The sequence below is a fragment of the Acomys russatus genome, chromosome 19, assembly GCF_903995435.1.
Source record: "Acomys russatus chromosome 19, mAcoRus1.1, whole genome shotgun sequence".
Classification (NCBI taxonomy): Eukaryota; Metazoa; Chordata; class Mammalia; order Rodentia; family Muridae; genus Acomys; species Acomys russatus.
Window position 1 is genome coordinate 56003813 of NC_067155.1, and position 24244 is coordinate 56028056.

Consider the following 24244-nt stretch of genomic DNA (forward strand, 5'->3'; position numbering starts at 1 on the left):
GTGGGGGTGGGGGTGGGGGGGGGAAGGTGGGCGGTGTCACTCTAATTTCTCAGCTAACGCTACAATTTGCCAGCCCTTGTAATTATTATTTTTATTATGGATACAAATTAAAAATAAACTGAGTGTCGCAATCACAGCAGGAATTAGAGCTCTTCCCTAATTGGTATCTTTGAATCAATCCAGCTTCCCTCGGCTCTGCTTGCCGAGGTGTAATTGAGGTGTATGAGCGCGCGCATGCGTGTGCGTGCCTGCATGGGATCGCCTTGTGCTGAGCAAGGCTCCTACCTCTGTTCAAGGCACCCACCCAGGTGTCTCTTCCAAATCCATTCTCCTGTTCTTCATCCTTTTTGGAAGGCCCTGAAAGGCAGGAGGGTCAAGGTGTCTGGACGCTCCTTCTTCTATTCAAAACTCCTAAATGTTCTTCCTCAACATCAATGTCATGTGTGTACATGTATGTGTCCGTGTGTGTGTGTGTGTCCTTGTGTGTATGTGTGAGCATGTGTGTATCTGCGGAGTCTATGACTGTGTGTGTATGTGTCTTTGTATGTGGGCATGTATGTATACGTCTGTGTGTGATGGTCAGCATCTGTCTGAGCACTAGTTGGTCTTTAGGAGGGAGTTCCAGGTTAACCAAAGCTACATAGTAGGACCCTGTCTCAAAATAAAATAAATAATGATATAATGATGACATGGAATGCGATTGAGGAAGATACCCAAGGCCTCTACCTTGGGTGCACACTCACACACACAAGAAAGAAGGAAAGAAAGAAAGAAAAGAAAGAAAGAGAGGAGACGAGAGTCAACTAGATAGGGCACAAGAGGGACCAGACACATAGATATCTTTCATATTGGGTGTCTAAGTTATTTTCAAGTCATTATGACAAAATACCTGACAGAAAGAACCTGAGAGGAGGGAAGGTTTGTTTGGGCTCACAGTCTCAGATGGTTTCAGTCCGCAATAGAAGGCAGGGGAGGGGGAATGCTGGTAGCCGCCAGAGCGTGTAGTAGGGGCTGGTTCACATCATGGCTGGCCAGACCCAAATAACAACAGGGATGAGAGTGCAGGAATAACGTCCTGACGAGATCAACTTTAGTGGCTCACTTCCTCCGCCATCCTGGCGTTGATCGGATGACTCTTCAACAATTTCACCAAGAAATAAATGTCACCTTCTTTCACACATCCCTAATGCATTTACACTCACAGCCATACATTTATTTATATCGTATGAACCTTGCAGTGTGTCACACGTAAATTGTAACATTCCATTAACTGTAAATTGCTGGGTCTGGAGGGCTTTTGAGAGTTAGGATGAAGGAAAGGTGAGGCAGTTTAGTGGGATGGGGAGGGCAGGCAAAAAGGCATTGCTTTCTCTCCTCTGACATACAAGCTAACTCTGACCTATGGGGTGTGAACAGCACCTTAGGCTAAGGCCTGGCACGTGCAAAGGTCCTGAGGCAGGACCCAGCAAGGCATCTTACACAAGAGATGGGCTACCCCCATCAGCAGCAGCCCCAGCCCATCTATCCCCAGAGGATGCTGCAAGCTCTGAGATCTTCAGCCCTCCTCCCAAACAGCATTCACCACCTAGGCAGCCCAGCTCTGGGCACAGAGAGGATGTGAAGGGCTGCTTTGATTAGATCACTGTCAGCCCGGGGACCTGAGGTTAATTACTGTTCTCTTGTGAGTCTATAGCCTTGCTCACATGTGTCCTTGGGTGTGTGCATGTGTGTATGTGTGTGCATGTCTGATGTGTGTGTGTGTGTGTATGTGTGTTGTTGGCCCCCAGTCTGTATTGAGTGGATGAGAAATGCTAAGGGGCCCTGGGGGGTGCTGGAGGGGCAGGATAGAGGGTGGGGTGCCCTGGATTTCTCTTCCAGTTCTGAGCCTTGTCTTGTCTGGTGCACCTCAAAGAAGAGCGCTTAACAAGCATTACGGGACACAAATAATTCCCCTTTTCTCCTGTCTGCCTATTCTTCCCCTGCCTCTTTTCTTGTAAATCCTGCTCCTTGCATGTGAATGGAAGGGTGGCTTCATGTGGGACCTTTAATCAGACCCCCGGTAGGGTCCAGGAGGGCAGAGTGCCCGAGGGATTACCTTTTATTTTAGGGGTTTTGGGCCCTGGTCCTGCCGTCCCCCCTCCCCCTCCCCTGCTCTGTTTTTCCTCCCGCGCGTTTGTTCTTGGCAGCAGCGAGGAAGGGAGGCTTAGGGATGGGGAGGGGGTTTACAAACTTAAGGGGATCGGGGCCTATTCAGCCGGCCTTGCGCGCAGACTTTCGCCTTTTGTTCTCAGCCCATTCTTCATCTGATTTCTTCACTCCGGTAAAAGCACTTTAATTCCCCTTTAGACACAGAGAATCCGTCCTCTTCCCCTCCCGCCCTGCGCCCCCCAGTTCACTCTCTCAGCCCCTTTATGCTGCGCCCTCCTCCGCCCCAACAAAGACCCAACATCGCTGCAAAGTATTTCTTTCAGCGATGATCCGGGAGGCTGCGGAGAATCCGGAGGGGGAAGGGAGGAGAGGGGGAAAGCGGAGGACAGTGGCCTTCCTGGGGACCAGCCCACTGCCGCCCCCCCCCCGTCCCCCACCCCCGACAGGCTTGGGGAGGCCTCTGGCTTAAGGCACCGGCTTTCGGTCAGCCCTAGGGTGGCTTTGTAGAGGTGGCACGTGGGTGGGGAGGGAAAAGGCAGGTGTGAAGGTGGCCGGGTGACAGGCGCCTGGTGACAGGCGATAGAGATGTAGCCTCGGGTGTGGGCTTTGTCAGCTTCCTTGACAGGACAGAGAGGCAACCAGAGTGTAATTCAGGCAGGGGAGGTATAGGGGCCTCTAGCCTGACTCAAATGGCCCAAGTCCAACTGGGGACATTTCTGCTCAGCACCCATCTGGACCATTCCATCCACTGAGTCAGGGGTCCTGCTTCGGACTGTCAGAACCCACCAAAGATGTGGACTTGGGCAAGATGGCCCAGCCAGTAAAGGTGCTTGCTGCCAAGAGTGCCAATCTAAGTTTAATCCCTGGGACCAGCATGGTGCAAGAAGAGGAGAGACTTCTGCAAGTTGTCTGACTCGTTGCTATGGATTGCATGCTCACACACATAAATTAATTAATTGGTTAATGAGCATTTTAAAATGCTGGCAGAAAACATGAAACTGCAAAATAGGAAAAGCGATCCCATATTTCAAAACCAATAGACACTGGATGTCAAATATTTACAAGATGTATTATTATTATTATTATTATTATTATTATTATGTTTCATTTAGACAAGGTCTCCCACTGTAGCCTAGGCTGACCTCATACTCACATCAATCCTCCTGCCTCAGCTTGTGAGAGTTAGGATGCCAGGCAGGCCACCACCACACCCCAGCAACACAATGTGTTTTACGTCACATTCAGACCAGCTTGTAAAAATTCCATGGAGTTGGGAAATGTTCCCAGAGGTGGATGCATTGCTTCCTCTGTCCTGAGTAACCAGCTCCCTCGCTTCCAGCTCCCTTCCTTCCCGTTGTGTAAAATGAATACCCGTGAACCCCTCCCCCCCACACACTGGACTTTCTAGGACCGTCTGTGGACTCAGTGCTAGTCTCTTCTGAGCCCTTCATTCCTTGCAAGTGTCACTGGGTTCCTAAATATAATCTTTCTTCCCCCCCCAAAAAAAATTATTTTGACTTGTGGGAGTTAGAGCTCTCTTTTATGATTAAAATAAGATACAAGGCAATAAGATAACGAGGTGCCAGGCAGCAGATATTATGTTATAGAGGAGTTTATTAAATGAGCATGGGGAGGGGGGAGAAGGAAAGGGGGGAGGGGTACTCCAGACAGAGAGAGACAGAGACAGAGGAAGAGAAAGAGGGGGAGAGTCAGAAGGATGGGTGAGGTAGGACTGTGCTTTTATATAGCCCTGGGCAGGGCCACACACCTGTGGCAGGTAGGCGATGACGTCACAGGTAGGCCGACTGAAGCAGAATCCTAGCACTCTCCTTTCACCACGTGGGGTCCTCAGGTCCGTTAGGTCAGACCTGGCAGCAGCAGGCACTCTTACTGGCGGAGCCATCGTATCTTCTCATCAGGTCTGCCTCCTAATAATCTGAACCGCTGCCAGATTTAAGTCCTGTTTTCATGATTAAAACAATTAATCACTAGCCTTGATTTCCCCATCTATGAAATGGGAGCAACAATTTTTGAGAGAGGGAGGGAGAGAGAGAGAGAGCGAGAGAGACAGAGAGAGAGAGAGCGAGAGAGACAGAGAGAGAGAGAGAGAGAGACAGAGAGAGAGAGACAGAGAGAGAGAGAATATCACATTGCCTTCCATCCCCAGACAGACAAAGCAAGCCTGGCTGTCTCTTCCTTCTACCCAGGTCTGAGAGAGATGAATCTTCTCTCCTAGAAAATGCCGACAAATTGAGCAGGGGCTATTTAAGGGAAAGCGGGCCAGGGCAGTAATAGTCCAATTGGGAGTATGAACGAGAAAAGGACCGGCTCCTCTCCATGTCCAAGGATGGGCAATTACTGCCAGGCATTTTTCGGATAAAATAGAAGGACAGAGAAATCACAACCAGGAGCCCCAATTACGGGAACTCATTCTTGGGCCGAAAACCTGCTACCTTGGTTTCAGGCTGCATACTGCAGGCGGGGGTGGGGGGGTGTGTGGGAGGGTCTGTGTGTGTGGGGGAATAAGATGATGAGGCCCTTAGAGTGTTCAGAGGGGGAAGGTGAGAATTTAGCAGGGAGCCTGCCTAAACTTTCTGGGCTCCAAGGCTGGGTTTGGGAGGGTGAAGGGATGTTAGAAGCTCCTGTGGACTCCACTCCATCCTGGTTTGGCATAGGATGAGTTCATTTCTTCCTGTGCTGTGCTTGCTCTCTAGCCACAAGATTTGTCTCTTCTCTCTCTCTCTCTCTCTCTCTCTCTCTCTCTCTCTCTCTCTCTCTCTCTCTCTCTGAGACAGGGTTTCTCTGTGTAGCCCTGGCTGACTTGGACTCACTTTGTAGACCAGGCTGGCGTCGAACTCACAGAGATCCACCTGCCTCCGCCTCTGCCTCCCAAGTGCGCCACCAAACTCAGCCAAGATGTCTCTTAAATAAAGCAAAGAACCCTCACCTCTGTGACCTTCTGGACCAGAGGACAGAGAGTGCTGTGTATCTGAAACCACTATGAGTGTTAATGCTTTTGTATACATTCAATAATGCCCTAAAAAAAAAAAAAAAATCCCAGTTATAGAGCTGTCAAATTCCACGGTGCGGTTCCCATGATGAACTTTGCCTCGTAGTCAAGAAGAATTGGAAAGACATACTTAACAGAGCCTGCACATGTCCAGTGACAACATCAGTCAGATATCACAGGCACATAGAGCCTCCCAGGACAAACTATAGGTCTATGTTTAAATATCAAACACACATGTATGGTTCGGTTTACAAGAATGCAATCCAACCGGGGTCAACAGTGATGGTTGCCAGGAGAGAACTGGTGGCAGAGAGGCAGATGGGGAGGAAGGGAGGGGGGCACAGAGGAACCCTGAAAAATGGGAAGCAGGGCTTGGCTCGAGGTGGCCAGGATGACACCTTTAGGCATGTTTTAAGAGCCTCAGGTGAAGCTCACTTCAGGGGATCCAATGCCTTCTTCCGGCCTTTGTGGCCACCTCGTTGCACGTTGTACATAGACATACACAATAGACATAAGTAAGTAAATAGATCAATCGATCAATTAGTTAATTCATTAAAAAGCTTATGCCACGTCTGTCAACAACAGAAGGGGGGAGATGTCAACGTCCTTGAGAGCTTATGATGCCTCCACGTGGTCCTTGCGGTTAGGAAGTGCACACGGAAAACCTGGGGATGAGTCAACCACAGGGCTGCAAAATTACAAGTGGCCCAAAGAAAGAAAGAAAGTAGAAAATGGGCTGGCGGATGGTCAGATGGAGGCAGGGAGAACCGCATAGGAAGGAAGGAAAGCACAGGAAACACAAGCACCCGAACAGTCATTTCCTTCTCCCCTGTTGCTACGCTTGAAACAGTCACATGAGCAGGAAAGGCGACATTCCGAGGGTGACTGCATGATTGTCGTCGTCCCCCCCCCGCCCCCCCCCCGCCCCCCCCCCCCCCCCCCCCCCCCCCCCCCCCCCCCCCGCGTTGCAGAAACTGAGATTTGGGAGAGTTAGAAGCTGTAGGGCACATGCTCCGGAGTATTGGGCAGTTTGGTTCCTTGTGCATGTGGATGCCTGACCCAGATATGTTGTGTGACACCCCTCCACCCCCTCACCCCCCACTCCTCCAACCCCCACCCCCATCCGCTGTCAAACAGCAAGAAAGTGGCTAGAGCTCGGCTTTGGTGGGCCCTGTATGTCTGATCCACTGTGGATGCTTAGGCCTCACACTGCCTTGGATGTGGAAGGAGCTGGAGGGTCTTGCCAGCCTGGCTAGACAGTAAATATGTGTGAGCCCTGCTTTCTGTCCCTCTCCATCCCATGGGGACGGAGTCTCTATCTACCTTCTCCCGTGATTTGGCCCCAGCAATCTCATCCCCAGGCCTGGCTGGCTGAAGTATTTGCCAACAGACACCACGTGTATTAAAAGCCTTGCGGCAGCTTCCTCCCCCCACTCCACCCCCCACGGTATTTGCTGAGCAAACATCACAAATTCCCTTCCTTGCACCACAGTCCCCAGAGCTCCCTTAGCAGCTGGAAACCTCCTCCCTACACCAAGGCCTGGGGAGCTCTAAGGGGAGAGACAGAGGCATCCTTGGCACTGGCAGCAGCCTCTTTGATCAGCATGCTCCAGTGCTGGGGGGGTGGGGGTAGTCTATCTCGCCATCTTGAATGAATGGATGATCTGTTGGTCTCCATTGTATCTGCCTTCTGGGGTCTAGGTAACATGTTTGTTCCAGCTTGAACACATTCCCTTCTTCTTTCACTCATTCACCAGTGGCTTGAGTCAGGCGGGACAGGGTGTGGGAAGGCTATGGTACCTATGCCTTGCTTCCTATTGGGCATTCGTTGTTTCTCTGGAGCTTACGTACAGAAGCAGGCAGCAGATGAACCAAGAAGGCCGGGTGAGGTGAAGGAAACCAACCAGCACAGTAGATGGTTCAGAAAGGCTCCTGGGAGTCCAGACTCCAGGCAAGAGGGGGCACAGGATAGCAAACCCTTTCCCTTGTCACCTCAGGCTCCATGGGATCTCTGTGGTACTGCCACAGGCCCTGTGGTTATTTAGACTTCTGACATTGGTCCAGCAAGATGATGCAGTCAGCAAAGTGCCTGTGGCCAAGACTGATGGTCTGAGTTTGACTTTTGAAACGCAAATAAAGCTGAGAGACACGACTGCATAGACTTCACTCCTGCCTTCCATGTGTCCCTCTACCTCACCTCTCTCTCTCTCTCTCCTTCCTATTAATAACTTTAAAAAATATTACATAAGTGCCACAGACATAGCTCAGTCCATAAAGTGCTTGCTACACACGCATGTGGGCACAGGTTCAAGTCCCAGGGCTACCATTAAAACAAACAAAAAACCCAGGCCTGGTGGAGCTTGCCTAGCACAGGGGAGACAGACATGGGTAGACTTCCCTGACAGTCAGCCCAGCCTATGTGGTGAGCTCTAGGCCAGTGAGAGACCCTGTCTCAAAAACAAAAGGTGGAGCGCTTCTGAGGTTGCCCTCTGACCTCCACATGTACTCACATGTGCACCACACTCAAAAATGTATACACACACGTGCACCACACTTGTAAGTGCATACGCATATGTGCACCACACTCATAAGTGTATATACACACTTGTAAGTGTATACACACATGCACACAGTATACACATGTGCAAACACACACACACACACACACACAATTACATTAAAGCTCTGCTTGTTTTTGTCAGGTGTTTTCATAGAGAAACAGGAGGGAGCTGCAAAGGGTCTTTTTTTGTTTGTTTTTCAAGACAGGGTTTCTCTGTGTTAGCCCTGGATGTTCTGGACTTGTTTTGTAGACCAGGCTGGCCTTGAATTCATAGAGATCCACCTGCTTCTGCCTCCCTGAGTGCTGGGATTAAAGGCTGCGCCACCACACCCAGCTGGAGAGGGTCTTAGGCAGAAATGGGCAGTGGTCTGTAAGCAGAGGGAACTGTGAGGACAGCCATTCTGAGGCAGGAGCATGCTTGGGGGTAACTAAGGAGCAGCAAGAAACCCCAGTTTGGTAGACTGGGTTGGGGGAAGGGGGCTGTGGACTAGGCAGGGTTGGAGGGATGTGAGTGGGGCCTTATGAGCTAAGATAGGGTGTGAACCTTCTGACTGTAAGCCAAGTTCTGGGTGGATTCAAGCTGTCAAAATTGTGATTGTTTCCTTTCAGTGGGGCCCTAGGAGGGGCTGATGCAGGAGTTGAGGCAAGGTCAGTACAAGGTGGTAGGAAATACACAGAGCTGCCTCTCAGGGACCAAAAACTGTTGCGCACCTCCTGGATGTCAAGGGCTGCTCAGTCCCTGGGTTTAGTGGAGACAAAGCTGTGGTTCAGCTCAGAGATACCAAGCTTGGACATGACAGACACATGTGGGCCAGGAAGTCATGTCTGTTACCCATCCTACGGCTATTTCCAGAAATGGAAAACATGGGTCAGAAGAAGACCCAATCCACAGGGAGGAGATGTGCTAAGGAGACCTCTCTCTGAGAGGAGTGGCTTTGAGAAGTTGTCTTGGATACATCTTCATCCTTAGGATAAACTCATGGCCTCCCATGACCACCCCGTCTAGGGCATCACGCCTCTTGGGATGGCTGAGTTCTGGGCTGTGTTAGAAAAAGCCCAGGACACAGTATTGCTAGCTCCTTTCTCTCTGGCCTGTGGCAGAATCCTGAGGCCTGCGGGAGGCTGGCGAGGCCCATTAGCCAGCTCAGTCCCTCCCTCTGGGCTCTCAGGTGGTGGCCTGCTCTCCTGACTGCCCATGAGCATGGCAGGGGGCTGACTTGGAAGGAGCCAGTCTAGGAGACCCCTCTACTCTTACTCTGGGGACACCCCATTAATTCTTAACAAACATGGAGTTCCACGGGGCCAGGCCTCGACTAATGAGGCCTGCTTTCCCAGGATCCCCCAGGGAGGAGGAATTAGCCACCACTGGCTCCTCGAGCCAATCAGAACCAGAGAGGGCTGACTCCCAGCTTCCCAGCTTCCCATCCTGTAGTCTGGCCACCTTCCCATGTCCCCATGGGCACAGCTCCAAATGTACCTCCTCTGTACCTGTGTCTCTTTGAAAAGCAGGGTTTCTGAGGTGATTTTGATTTGTGATAAACAGTGAAGCCACGGCCACAGTGGAGATTGCCGCCACACCTAGACCCCATTAAAGACTGCCCCCCCCCTTGTGAGCCTCCTTTAAAAATCTGCCCCTCCTCCTGTTCCTACATGGCCACAGGTCTTCAAGTCACTAGGCAGGAGTTGGCACCTGTTCAAGCTTTGTGTGGATGGAATCATTCAAATTGTGTGGGCTTGGCTTTGGGTGTATCAGTACACACACATGTGTGTGCCCATACATGTGTGTATGCACATGTGTGGGGGCCAGAGGTCACCATCTGGCCAGTAAGGCCCAGGGATTTGCCTTTCTCCATCTCCTTGTGCACACAGCAGCTTTTTTGAAAATGTGTGTTCTGAGAATCAAACACAGCTCCTCATACTTTTGTGGCAAGTGTTTTGCAAACAGAACCCGGAGCCCTGTCATATCTCCCCACACTCTAGGCGCCTTCTTTTTTTAAAAGATTTGCCTGTCTAATTAATGTGCACGTGTGTGTGTGTGTGTGTGTGTGTGTGTGTGTGTGTGTGTGTGTGTGTAACACATGCATGCAGTTGCCTATGAAGGCCAGAAGAGGGCAGCATTCAGATTCCTTGGAGCCGGAATTACAGGTAGTTGTGTGTAGAATATGGAGGAAGGCTAAGTGAGTGAATCAGGGAACGTGCATGGTTGGCCAGGACCCAGCTCTGTAGAAAACAACCAAACCTCTGACACTTGGGAAACTGGAAAAGCAAAGGACTTGCCATCCATGGACAGGGGTGTTTAGCAAAGTGTGAACAAAAAAAATAGCAAGTTTAGTCTCTTCTCTCCTCTTTGCAGCTTGAGACTGTTCAACTCTGGAGGCCTCGTCCAGAGACTAGCTGGCCCTCCCCATGTTGTACATAATAAGAGGGCTGAGGTCCCAGGTGGGGGAGGTAGTAAGTGTTATTCCATCAGAGTGTGACCCCAGGTTTTCAATATGTGTGTCTGCTCTTACTTCATTTCCTTACTGCCCTGGTCAGGTTCCAGGACCCGAGCTGTGTAGGTCTTAGCAGTGGTGAGCTGCCACATGAGTGCTGGGAACTGAATCTGGATTCTCTGCAAATGCAAATGCTCTGAACAGCTGAGGTGTCTCTCCAGCCTCCCCGCCCCGCTCCCCCCAGCTCCTGCTGTGGCTTGGAAACACACCCTGTATACTGACTCAGAATGGGTAGAGCTTTGTAAATCCATTCTGTTTCTTTTAATGCTTCTTCTTCTTCTTCTTCTTCTTCTTCTTCTTCTTCTTCTTCTTCTTCTTCTTCTTCTTCTTCTTCTTCTTCTTCTTTTTGGTTTTTCAAGACAAGGTTTCTCTGTGTAGCCTTGGCTGTCCTGGACTCGCTTTGTAGACCAGGCTGGCCTCGAACTCACAGCGATCCACCTCCCTCTGCCTCCCAAGTGCTGGGATTAAAGGCTCTGTTTCTTTTCAAATTGACTTCCTGTCAGAAAAGTTGTACACACACAGAATCACCACAATGATAGTACAAAGAGCCTCGCCCAGAGCCCCTGCCATTAACCCTCATGCAAACATGGTCTGGTCCACTGTCATGAAATCATGCTTTGTTCACACATCTCAGGTTTTCTCCATGATCAGACTAGTATGGTGAGTTTGGATAGGAAGGCTGTGGTACAGGATACACCCCCCCACACACGCACATGCATACATCCAATCCATCCAACATCAACCATGTTAGTGTACAGTCGATCCCGTTGGCCTGCCTTTAGGGGCCTAGCAACTGGGACCCTAGCAACTAGGGTCTTACTTCATCACCTGCCACCACCACCAGGTGCACCAGGTGTGTTCTGGGATAAGAGGATCCCCTCCGTTCCACCCCTACTCTAGCGCTCTCTCTCTCTCTCTCTCTCTCTCTCTCTCTCTCTCTCTCTCTCTCTCTCTCTCTCTCTCCTTCTCTCCTCTCTCTCCCCCTCTCTCTGTGTCTCTGTCTCTGTCTCTGTCTCTCTCTCTCTTCCATCTTCCGTATGTCCCCACATTTTTTCCTCTCTGTCCTTTTCAGCCCTAATGCTTGTGTCTCTGTCTGTCTGTCTGTCTGTCTACATGTCTGCCTTTACGTCTCCTCCTACAGGCCCTAACTTCTTTCCCTTTCCCTTTCCTCAAATGAACTTCCTTCTACCAGATACGTTTGTGTGGCGTAATCACATATCACAACAAACCACCCTCGTGTCTTATGGCTGTTGGTACCAACTGTGAGCGTCTGGCTGAGATTCTATTTCCTGAGTGTCACCACTGTAAACACCCCACCTCCCCCTTTTTCCATGGTATTGGTTCCCCTTTTGAGATAGGGTCCCATGTAGCCCCGGCTAGCCTCAAACACCCTATGTGTCCAAGGATGGCCTTGGACCTCTCATCCTCCTGCCTTCTGAGATGTGAGATCACAGATGCAATACTTGTAAGGTTCTGGAGAAGAAAGCCAGTGCTTTGCACATGTGTGGTGAGCACTCTGGCTGGTGACTAAGCATCTCCAGTCCTGCACTGCATTCTGGGAGTGGAGATCACTGTTCCTGTTCACCCCGGAGTCCTTCTCCCGCCAACCAGTTGGAGGATTAAGGTGTTTAGAACTACCTCCTGGGGGAATAGCCCAGAATGATCAGTTCCTGGGGACTCTGGTGTGTGTGTGTGTGTGTGTGTGTGTGTGTGTGTGTGTGTGTGTGTGTGTGCCGAGTTCTTTCCCTTGAGATGATCTATCTGGTTGATCATTTCTTCGTGTCAGTATGAAGTCATGGCTACGTAATTTGTAGCATGGGTAAGAACTTACTTCTATGTTATTCTTTTTTTGTTTGGTTGGTTTTTTGCTCAGATTCTTTGGCCAATGGGCACTCCCTCAGGAGGGCCTCATGCCATTTGCCATCTCTATCAAGTGTTCATCCTTTGAGCAAAGTGCTAGGTTCTAATGTAACAAGAGATTCCAGGTTCGTCCTGTGCCTTTCCTCCCTCACCTGGCACAGCTGTCACTCTTGAGATCTCGCTCCTTCCAGTGGAATGGCATAAGCCACTAAATGTATGCGTTGCCCCTGGGCTGGCTGGGCTCGCTTCAAGCCTGGCCTGGCTGTCAGAGCAGGGGAAGGTTCGTGAATATTAACCCCTCCAGCACACAGGCTGTTCTGCTTTGTTTCTTTGTGGTTTTTGTTTGGTTGGTTGGTTGGTTTTATGAGGCAGGATCTCACTGTGTAGCCCAGGTTGGCCTCAAACTCACAGAGATCCATCTGCCTGCCTCTGTCTCCTGAGTGATGGGATTCAAAGGGTACACCACTACAGCAAGCGATTCTCTGCTTTTATGTGTGATCACATCTATCCATTATCTATCAATTATCCATTATCTATCAGTACTCTATCATCTACCTATTAATCATTTATCTTCTACCTATCAATAATCTACCCACCTATTTTCTATCTATCTATCTATCTATCTATCTATCTATCTATCTATCTATATCTGTTTTTATCTATTATCTATCTATATATATCATCTATCTATCTATCTATCTATCTATCTATCTATCTATCTATCGTCTATATCTTTCATCCATCCATCAACCCTCTATATATCTATAATCCACCTGTTATTCACCTATCTATAATCTTCCATGTGTATTTTCTGTAGTGTCTGGTAGACACTAGGACCTCATGCATGCTAGGCACACATTTTACCATGGAGATGGCCCAGATCCTCACTGATAGATTCTAGGCAGGAGCTCTATGGCTGGACTCCACCCATGTGTGTATCTTCTACCATTCTATAGGAACTGACTCTGAGCCATCAGTGCCTGGATCTTCCTCCTCCTTGCCTGGCCTATGGGAAACCTTCCCCTTCAACAGTGAGAGCCTGGCTCCCACCATCTGCCATGTTCAATCCCCTTTATTGTTCAATCTCAGCACACCACAGCGTAGCTTCAGAATCATCCTTGATGCTCTTGTGGGAAACATGCTTATCAAACAAGATTATGCCCATGGGGAGTCCCTTTGGTCATTATGAATGTCATTTACATCCAAAGTCACTTGACTGCCATGGTGCCCCCCACCCCCCACCCTCCAGCGTTGTTTCAGACACCTTTAACAGGAACTATTTTGTCACATTTATGCACCCTCTATCCCCTAATAACTGTAAAATGTGTGTGCATAGGGACCCCATTTTTTTCTATAAACGTCTACAGGTTTTGCATAGCCACAGTGTTTTTTACCCACGAGCTCAGCATCCTGTGGAATAATCTTACTGCACTAAAACTTCCCCCTGCTGGAGGCAGCTATCAGTCTGAGCCCTGCGCCCACGTTGAACATAGAGAATCACTCATGGTCTCCGTGCTTTTCTGTTTTCTGGAGCATCTCATGAGTGGGATCCTGTGATCTAGACCCTCATCAGACTGGCTTCTCTTTCACCAACTGGTACACACATTGCACTTGCTTCCCCTGCATCAGGATGGAGAGATGGCGTGCAACGTGAATGTGTGCGCGAGGACCTGAGCTTGCTATCCCAGAACCCATGTGAAAAGGTAGAGCATGGTGGCAGCCTGTGTCTCCTGCAGAGGTAAGGAGGGTCCTTGTAGCTCACTGCCCGTCCCTGCTGAATTGGTGAGCTCCAGTTAATGGAGGGACCTGTGGGTGGTGAGGAGAGTGTCTAGTCCATAGCATCACAATGGTCTGGCTTGCGTAGACACTGAGCTATACTGAGCATATACTGAGTATACACTGAGCTCTTATGCAAAGCTGACAACAAGCATTCAACCAACAAACATCTATCCAGCACCTATTATTTCTAGTGTCTTTAAACTCTATCACGTATGTTACAAACACGGCTACATCAGCTTGATCTTTCTGTTAGTATTCCCTGCCCTTTTTTAATTTGCCCTAACACCCTTTTATTTCTTGTCATCAATTTGATATTTTATCTGACTCAATAACCCTGATCTTTTGGGAAAAAAACATTCATTCATTCATCGCTCATTCACTTATTCGTTCATGATATGTGTGTGCAAGAGTGCTCACCCATCCTTCATTGTTAGGCACCTTCCTTTAAAAAGCTCACTCTTATTTAAAATTTTTAAAAATATTTTATTAATTTATTCATATTACATCTCAATGGTTATCCCATCCCTTGTATCCTCCCATTCCTCCCCTCCTCCCATTTTCCCCTTACTCCCCTCCCCTATGACGGTGACTGAGGGGGACTTCCTCCCCCTGTATATGCTCATGGGTTATTTAAATTTTTTAATTACATTTATATATTTTTGTTGTATGCTTGTGATGGTCAAAGCCCAACATGCGGGAACTGGTTCTCTCTTCTCATCATTTGGTTTTCAGGGATCACACTCTGACTGTCAGGCTTGGTGCCAAGCATCTTTACTTGCTGAGCCATCTTGCCTCCATTGTAGTTTTTGTCTGTTTCTTTATTATTTTATGTGTATATGTTTGTGTGCCTGTGTGTGTTTATGTGCATCACGTATATGCAGGCTCACAAAAGCCAGAAGGTGGCATCAGATCCCCTGGAACTGAAGTTATAGATGATTGTAAAAGCCTCCATGTGGGTGCTGGGAACCAAACTCAGGTCATCTGCGAGAACAGCAGGTGCTCTTAACTCCTGCGCCATCTCTTCAGCCCCCTCCAGCCTCTTTTTCCCCTTTGTTCTCTCGTTATGCCTGGAGCTCACCGATTTGGCTAGGCTGGTTGGTCAATGAACACCAGGGATCCTTCGGTGTCCATCCCGCATCCGCAGCAGGATTATGGGCATCTGCTGCTATGTAGGGTTTTTACATGTGTGCTGGGAATCCAAACTCATCTTCTTAATGCTTGCATAGGAAATGCTTTCACCCACTCTCTCCTGTCTTTTTAAAAAACATACTTAAACCATTTACATTTATTGTAATTTGCACAGATGAAATAATTTCTGCCTTTTCAGTTTTCACTCTCTGGCAACGATGTGAGGATGCTCCCCCTTCCTCACACCCCCTCCCTGCTCTCTGTAGGAAAGACTGAGGGCATCAGTATCACCTTGCTGTTTGAGAAATTACACACTGTATTTTTTCCCCCTTCTTTTAGTGGTTCTACTTAAAAGGTATTTTTACTTGATGTCTCTGTAGAGCCCCTAGTCTGTGCCCTCACAAGTGACTGTGGCTCTCAGAGCTCCTTGCTGGTCACTGGAGAAGAACCCACTACCTTTGGCTGCTCTAAGGTCCTACAATTCTAACTCCTTAGGGTGCTTGAGATTGACCTAGGGCCTTGAGCATGCCAAGCAAGCGTTCTTCCACAGAGCCATAGCCCCAGTTCTCTTTTTGCATTTTTCATTTTGAGGTAAGGACTCAGTAAATGGCCCAGGCTGAACTTGAGCTTCCTCTGTAGCTCAGGCTGATGTTGAACCTGTAACTCCCCTGCTTTGGTCTCCCCAGTGCTAGGACTACAGTTCTGAGGCACAAGGCTGGGCTCTTCTGAAGTCTGTAATTCTAAGATTTTTAAAACCCCAGCAATTCTCATTCTTTATATTTTGTCCTAAGATTTTATTAATTTGATATTCGGTGTTTCCATGACCTTATATAACTCTAAGACATCAATGATCTGTTACCCGACATCTAACAAGTATCAATTATTTAGCTTCATATGCTAGAATTTTTTTTTTTTATTCTAAGGTTTTACTCAGTACATTGTGAACATTTCATGAGCCTTAGAGTCCACAAACTGGCAGCTACTAGGCTTCCTGTGCTCCATTTTTAAAGACATTTCTAATTCTGTAATTCTATGGGTCTGACGTCTTATAAAGCTATGATTCTAGAAGCTCCGCATCTAATGCTGTAGATTTCTATAAATCTCAAACCCTACCTGGCTTGTGTTTGTTTCCTTTTCTTTGTTTAAAGACAGAGTCTTACAACTGTAGTCCAGGCTGGCCCCAAACTCATAGAAATCCTTTTGCTTCAGCCTTCCCAGGGTTTACAGGTATGTCTCGCCACCACACTCACATTAGAATCCTGTATGTCTAAGGTATATTATTATTGTTATTGTTGTTGTTGTTGTTATTATTATTATTATTATTATTATTATTATTATTATTATTATTATTATTATTATTATTATTATTATTATTATTATACTGTTTTGAGACAGGGTCTCTCTATTATGCAGCTCCTGTTTTCCTGGAACTCATTATGTAGACCAGGCTGGCTTTGAACTCAACAGAGATCCGCCTGTCTCTGCCTCCTGAGTTCTGGGATTAAAAGTGGGTACCACCATGCCAAGGCTGGAATTATTATTTTTTAAAGATGTATTTTTAACTTTGTGTGTGTGACACACACACACACACACACACACACACACACACACACACACACACACACACACACGCATGGGTGCAGTTACCCATAGAGGCCAGAAGAGGGCGCTAGATATACATATGCTGTTGTTACAGGAGGCTACGAGCTGCGGGCTGTGAGTGCTGGAATGCAGGTCCTCTGCAAGGCGGCAAGAGCTCCTAACTGCTGAGCCATCTCTCAGGCTCCGTGACGGGTCCTTGAGAGACTAGGACACAGGACCAGTGAGTGCTGTAAATTGCAGGTTACTTATCTGTGGGCCCTGGGACCTGGCATGGATGAAGAGATAATAAGGGCTGTCTACATCTCTTTTCATCTTGAAATACTACCTGGAGCAGAGCTTGCTAAAACCAATTCTGTTAGTATCTCTTTACAATTTATGGTCCTTCCTACTTGTTGCATTTGCTACAGAGATGAGGGAACACAGTGGGTGACCATCTCATAGCAGGTAGGGGCTTCCCAGAGCTGATCTCTCCACCTTCATTTTCTCTTTCTGATAATCTGCCATCTTTCAGATAGGGCACACCAGGCAAGGGTTTTCAGTGGTAAATGTGGGGACCTTCACTCTGTCCCCTAGGACTGCATTTGGCTGCAAGTAAAGGCAGTGCAGAGCCAGCCAAATAAATAAACGTGGCAATCACCCCACAACTAACTGTAAACGAAGAGAGGAGTAAGGGTCTGCAATGCAGGCAGAGGGGGCAGAAGGACAGAACTCTGTCCCTAGGGCCACGTGGTGTGACTACTGGGTGTCTATCTGCCTCAGACAAACCCAGGAAGAAGACAGTGAAGGCTGGTGGTCAGCAAGTAGCAAATGTTGCACCAGTAAAAACTTATTTAAAGGGAAAGATATCTAAGTGTACATGGCCGCCAGGCATAGCTGTAAAGGGAGTCAATACTGTTACCAGATATCGTGGTTTTGTGAGCTCTATGATTGCGACACCGCTCCCAGCAACTTGCATTACACATCATAGCAGCTTCATGACCCAGGAAGTGAGAGCAATGCCTCCTCCATAATCCCAATTCCAACAAGAAGCCACGACCTCAGTTATGGTGCCTTGACTTGGGTCACATGTCTATACCTCGCTAATCTAGTATGTCTAGGGCAGAGCTTGTGCTGGGAAACAGATGCTGACTGTCCACTCTGGGCAGCGCCCTCCCTTGGAGTTCCAGGATAGCTGAAGTCAGTCCCATTGATGTGACATGGACTGCAGGTCGCTAAGGGCTAACTTGGGACACGACACGGGAAGGGCAAATCCCGAGTCGTAAGTCACTTGGGTTCTGTGTTATCTGATTATTATTCCTTACTCTCCCTGTGTGACATCAGACTGGACTCAACCCTTGCCATGTGTCCGGTGTCCCTAGACTCTCACAAAGTCAACAAATTGCTAAGAGGTTTTGGTTCCTTCTAGTTCTGTCATTGGCCAGGTCACTTCCTTTTCTCCTCATAGACTTCAGTTTTTCTAATTCTCCATAGCCCCACGTACTCATCTGCTACAGATCATGAGTGGGAAGACTGTAGCTATGGGTTAACTGTCCCTAGTTAGCAATCCAAACTTGGTAGTGGCCATTACCACCACCACCATCATCACCACCATCACCATCACCATCACCACCACCACCACCACCACCATCATCACCATCACCACCACCACTACAGCCACCACCACCACAGCCACCACCACCACCACCATTACCACCACCATCACCCACCACCACCATCATCACCACCACCACTATCACCGCCACCACCACCACCACCACCACCATCACTGCCACCACCACCATCACCACTACCACCACCGCCACCACCACCACCACCATCACTGCCACCACCACCACCGCCACCGCCACCACCATTACCATCACCATCATGATCAGTGCCACCTACCACTGTACTTATTAACATAATTACTCTGCCAGGAAGACTTCTGTAGAATCACACAACATCCTAGCTCAGAAAAATATCTCAAGCACCAGAGCTCAGCCCCACTGCCTGTCCCTTGCTTGTCACCAGCAATCAACCTGCTTCAATCTTTACCTCTAAAAAGGGTAAGGGTGGGGCTCTTGGACTGGGTGTGGCAGTGTTGCTAATTCTAGCAGCCAGCACTTGGGAGCTGGAGGCGGGGATCATCCTTGACTATATAGCCTGAGCTACATCCATGTCTCAAACAAAACCACAGGAATTACCCCAAAGATAACCACTCAGGAACAGCACACTGACCCTGCCTTTAAATCCATCTCCCTCCTGTTCCAGGCCCATCCCTGTTGGAAAAAAATGACTCTCACAAAAGATCCCTCTGCAGCAATTATCTAAATGGGAGGGGTTGGGAGGGGGGGAGCCATTTAGAATCCACTTCATTGCGGGATTACCTAATTAATTAACGGTTTCGCTGACAACTCGTTGGAGAAGTATGTTAAACAGGAGCTCAGTGGGCCGTGATTTATAGACTCTGACACCCCCCCTCCTGGCCTCTCCACCTCCCTCCTTCCTGCCCTCCCGCAGCCCCCACCTTCCCACTTGGTCCAACACAAGGAGGCCCATAAGGACCCTTGCCCAGGTTCCCTCTGGAGTTTGGGCCTGGGACACACAGAGACGACAGAAGGACGATAGGGAGGGGGTGGGTCTGGGTGACTGAGGAGACAATGAAGAGATAAGATGGCAGCTGAGACCGAGGGGATGGTCGCATCTGCCCCTTGCCCCAGCCCATAGCCACTCCATCTGTGCTGGCCAAGGCACACTGGGCCTCGTGGGTACCTCCCTGTCCCGGCTGCTTCCTCTTAAAACTCTGAGGTTTTTCGAGAGACCCTGTCCCTCTGCTTGTAAAAGTGTGAGCCTAACCGAACCTTCAGGAGGCTTAGAAACTTAGCTTTGACCTTCTTACCAGAAAGGCTTTTCCAACTTCCGGTAGAAGAAAGATAAAGGCTGGTGTGTGGCTCAGTTGGCAAAGTACTGCCCAGCATGCCTAAAGCCCTAATTTCCATCCTCAGCGTGGCAGAAACTGGGTATGGTGGTGCTGGGTAATTCCAACACTGGTAGGATAGAGGCAGGAAGCTCAGAACTCCAAGGTCAAATTTGGATATAGGAGACAACCCCCACCTCCACCCCAAGACACCCTGGCCTGCTGTCGTAAAAAAACAAATAATTTAAAACGAAAAGACAAATTCTGCCAGCCGGGGTGGCACATGCCTTTAATCCCAGCACTTGGTAGGCAAAGGCAGGCAGATCACTGTGAGTTCAAAGACAGCCTGGTCTACAAAATGAGTCCAGGACAGCCAAGGCTACACAGAGAAACCCTATCTCGAAAAACAAAACAAAACAAAAAAGACAAAACCCTGGAGTGAGAGACGGGGAGGAAGACCAAAGTAAGGACCAGTGGACACACGCATCACGGATAGTGTTGTGTCAGCCACACAAAGGCCACCCAGACAAGATTCACACCCACCAAGACCCAGCCCTGGTGTGAGGCACCCGGTAGTTTTTCAACAGACAGATTGTGTGCCTGGGAGAAGTTTAAGCTGAGCCTCTGATGGGAAATCTCACTAAAGGAGAGCTGTGGACTGGATGCTGTGAGTCTGAGGCTAGCCCAGATCTGCCTGTTCCAGTTCAGTGCCCTCTTGCTGATTCTGCCCTCATGTTTAAGGGTGATGGGACAACTGTGACAGCCACCTGAGGCTTCAAGTCAAACCTCTGAGTAAATGATTCTTTTCCTATGGAGGGAGTCTGGAACTTCCACAACCCCTTAGAGGACTGGGCAACTCCACGGGCTCCCAGCTTCCCTCGTCCATTGTTCTAGAAGGATCCTCCTAGTCTTTCACACTAGGAGCAAAAAGGATCAGAAGTCCCAACAAAAGCGACCCTCTGCCATACAGGTACCCTCCACCCTTCCCTGATTCTCCCCCTTCCTACAGCACCTCCATATTGATTCTGAGTGCCACACACCCCTCAATCCCCGGACTTCCCACTCACTAAGGGGTGGGAGACGAAGACCACACTAGTCGGGTGGTGATACCCAGGGAGATGTTGTTTTTCCCTTCTCAGGAGGTGGGAATCTATTACTGGCGGCTTAATAGACACATCCTCCTCCTCAGGGTCAGAGGTGGATGGGAAACATGATGGAAGGTACCCATAGCAAGTCAGAGTACAGCATGAAGGCTTCTGGAAGAGGACTCTCTGCCTGTGGGTGCAGATCCCCTGCTCCCATTTTACAGGCGAATAAGGAATCATTAGAAAAATGATGAGGTTCAATGCATGTTTGTGGTACAAAATTCTGTAAGTGCTTAAAAAATAAGATTAGTCCCAGGCAAGAGTGAAGGGCCCAGGCAGGGAGGGCTGTTATCATTGAGGTTTCCCATGTACACAGACCCGCTAACAGTTGGCCTCCTCTCTAATTCATGGTTTCTAAGGTAGGCCAGGCAACTTTCGATCCAGGGGAGAAGCCACCAAATCCAGCAGGCCCTTGACCTAAGGATGCATAGCTGTGTAGCTGGGTTGGGTGAAAAAGCACAGTGACCTTCGAGCCTGGCCATTTGGATACAGCAGAGCCCCAAGGCTGCTGAACCAGTCACACGTGGCCTTGTAGGCTGATTCTCCCCGGATGAGAGGCTGGTGGAGGGTCTGGGTTTTATCCGGGTCACCCTGCAGGTCTGAGGTCTCTGGACAGAACCTTGACCAGTCAGGTCTGCTGCAGCTCTCACCTCCTGGCGCAACCCAGGTTCAAGGCCGCGCACGAGGAGGCCGGGAGGGGGTTAAACTGCGCAGCCCCGCCCGCCGGGTGCAGGAACAGATTTCCCGGTTCACACGGGCACAAAGGCCGCGCTCAAAGACGCCGCATTGTCCCCGCCGCGCCGCTCCCACCGCCGCGCGCGAATTAACCCTGTCACCCGGCTATTGTCGCCGCGCACTTCAGGGCGGCCACAAAGGCGCCAGAAAACCCTGCGGTGTTGGCAAGGAGGTGGAGAGGCGGGGGCTTTCAAGAGGAGACACGAGGGTGGGGGCAGAGGCGGGGGTGGGTGGGTGGAGTGAAGATGCAAGGATAGTGTAAGACAGATTCCAGGGGCATAAGGTGAGGATAGAGGTAGGAGTCGGGTACAGGGATAGCTAGGGTGCAGGGGTGGGGTTAAAGGTACAGGTGGAGTGTGGGGGTAATGGTGGGATACAGGGACATAGTTGGGGTACAACACAGGGTGCAGGGGTGAGGGTAGGCGCAAGGGCCCAGGAGGTAATAGTGGAGTTAAGGGGTGGGTCCTATCAGAGCATGGGGCAAGATGGACGAAGCAGGGCTGTGAGCAGCAGGCAAACGCTTAGAAGGGGATTGAGGGCTGAACCTGAGGTAGCCTGGAGAGGAGAAAAAAAAAAGCATTTGGGGTTCTGTTCCTGATTCCTTTGAGGGCCTCCTTTATCCATTCTCTTCTCTGTCTGCTCGGCTCCCTGTCTCCAGCTCAACTTCTCTCTGGTTTTGCCTCCGGTCTCGCTAGCTCTGTGCTTCGAGTGATCTCTCTGTCACTTTGTCCCCATCTCTGCCTTTGAGATCTTGTCTCCTGGCCTCTACTTCAGTGTCTGTAACCAGTCTTTGGAGTGCTCGGGTGTCTATTAAGGCACGAACTCCTGAGTGTGGAGGATACGCATGCGCATGCGCACACAATCACTTAAGCGGTCTGACTCTCTGGACTGTGGCTGTCTTTGTGGGTGGTGATGGCCGCTTGGTGACTGGAAGGTCCCTCCACTATCCTTTCAATAAATACCATATCCTGCAGGGGCACAGGCTAGAAGGGATGATGTCCGCTCAGGCGTGACTTAGCTTAGGGACCCCTCTCCCCAGCCAGGTTCCACTCCAACCCTCTGAAATCTCGGGACCTCTTCCTCTTCCCAAAGATTGGGCACTCAGTCTCTTCTGAGGGCCTTCTGGAAGGAGCCAAGGTACCCTTCTGATCCCATTGTACCTCACACCTGTCTCTTGGTCAGGGTCACCCTCACCGTGCCATCTTCCAAGTAAGCCTGGTGTGATCCCAGCACTCAGGAGGCAGAAGCAGGCCGATCTCTGTGAGTTCGAGGCCAACTTGGTCTACAAGGTAAGTCCAGGACAGCCAGGGCTACACAGAGAAACCCTGTCTCAAAAAAGAAAGAAAAAAAAAAAAGAAAAAAGAAAAAAGAAAAAAGTGGGTTATACCCTTATTTCATACTATGGAAACTGAGGCACAGCTGAGGCGACAGAGCCAGGCAGATCCTGGGTGCTCACTGGCCAGCCAGTCTAGCCAATCAGTGGACCAGTCTAGCCAATCAATGGACCAGTCTAGCCAATCAGTGGACCAGTCTAGGCAATCAGTGTACTCCAGACGCAGGTTCTCTGTAGCTATTCCTCAGCGGCCTCTCTGTTTTCCACCCTGAGCTGAGATCAATGTGAGCAAGGCATCATGGGAAGTGACCTCCTGAGCCCCGTCTGTGCTTCTGTCTGTCTGTCTGTCCATCTGTGCAGGGACAGAAGGTGAATGTTTGCCCTGTGGGTCATGTGGGGGTTGAGTGGAAAGTTGGGGGGGGGAGTGGTCCTCTCTTGCACATCTTCCCATATTTCCTGGCGTATCCCCAGGAACACTTGCCTTCTGCCCACCCCCCTGCCCCCTGCAAACATCATCCAGCTGTTCAGGATGACTTCCAGCATCCTAGGACCAGGACATTCCCCCTCCCCACTATAGCTGGTGTCCCCCCAGCAGATAAGGACCCCTCTAGTGCAGCCCTGAACACTCCCTTCCTGCTGGGGATGACTCTCAGGCTGCTGCCCTGTCTCCTGCTTAGTTCTAGAACCCAGCACTCAACTAGATGGGTCTTGCCTGGAACCTCCTGCTACACTGGGGTGGGGGCAGGGAGGGTCTAGCCAGGCTCCCTCCCTTCCAGAAAGCGCCCCCCCCCAGCCAGGCCTGCTGGGGGGAGATAAGAAGCTGGCCCGCCAGCTCAGCCCCTGTTTCTGTAATCACCTTCTCACCACCATCCCCCCCCCCGTGACGCCCCACTTTTTTATATAAATATATCATCTTTATGACTGTGGAATGATCTGGGCTGACACTGCATTCATTTAGCCAAGGGCAGGTGGGGTCGTGAGAGACAACTCACTCATCTGTGCACGGATTCACAGACTGGGGTGGGGGTGGGTAGGGTGGGGGGGCAGGCAGGCTGGGAGGGAAGCTGCCCTTCCCCCTGAGACACTGGGGACACTGGCCATAAACAGTGCCTGGCAGAAAATGGATTTGAGAGTGCCAGAGACCTTGTGGCCTGTTCTCAGATGGCCTTGGGGGACCCTCAAGGTTTAGAGAGGTGGAGCCTCGGGGGTGCATGGGGAACCCGGTGCATCTCCAGCTATCTTTTTCTTTCCTTCTTTCTCTCCCCTTCCCCTTCTTTGCCTCCCCTCCCTTTATCCCTCCCTCTCTCCCCCCACCCCTCCCTCCCTGTAGGTGAAATGGAAGCTTCCAAAGATATCCTGGGCATGCAGTTTGGCACACAGGGAGGTAGAATTGCAGCTGCCCACGCTTGCTTTCTATATTGCTTGCTCTTGGTTCATTAATGGGACACAGAGGTAACCCCCTGCTCCCACGGGAGCTCCCTGCTATGCCCGACTCTCCCTTCCTCAGCAACCTCGAGGGACATGCCGTCCACTGGGGCTCGTGACTGGAACATATC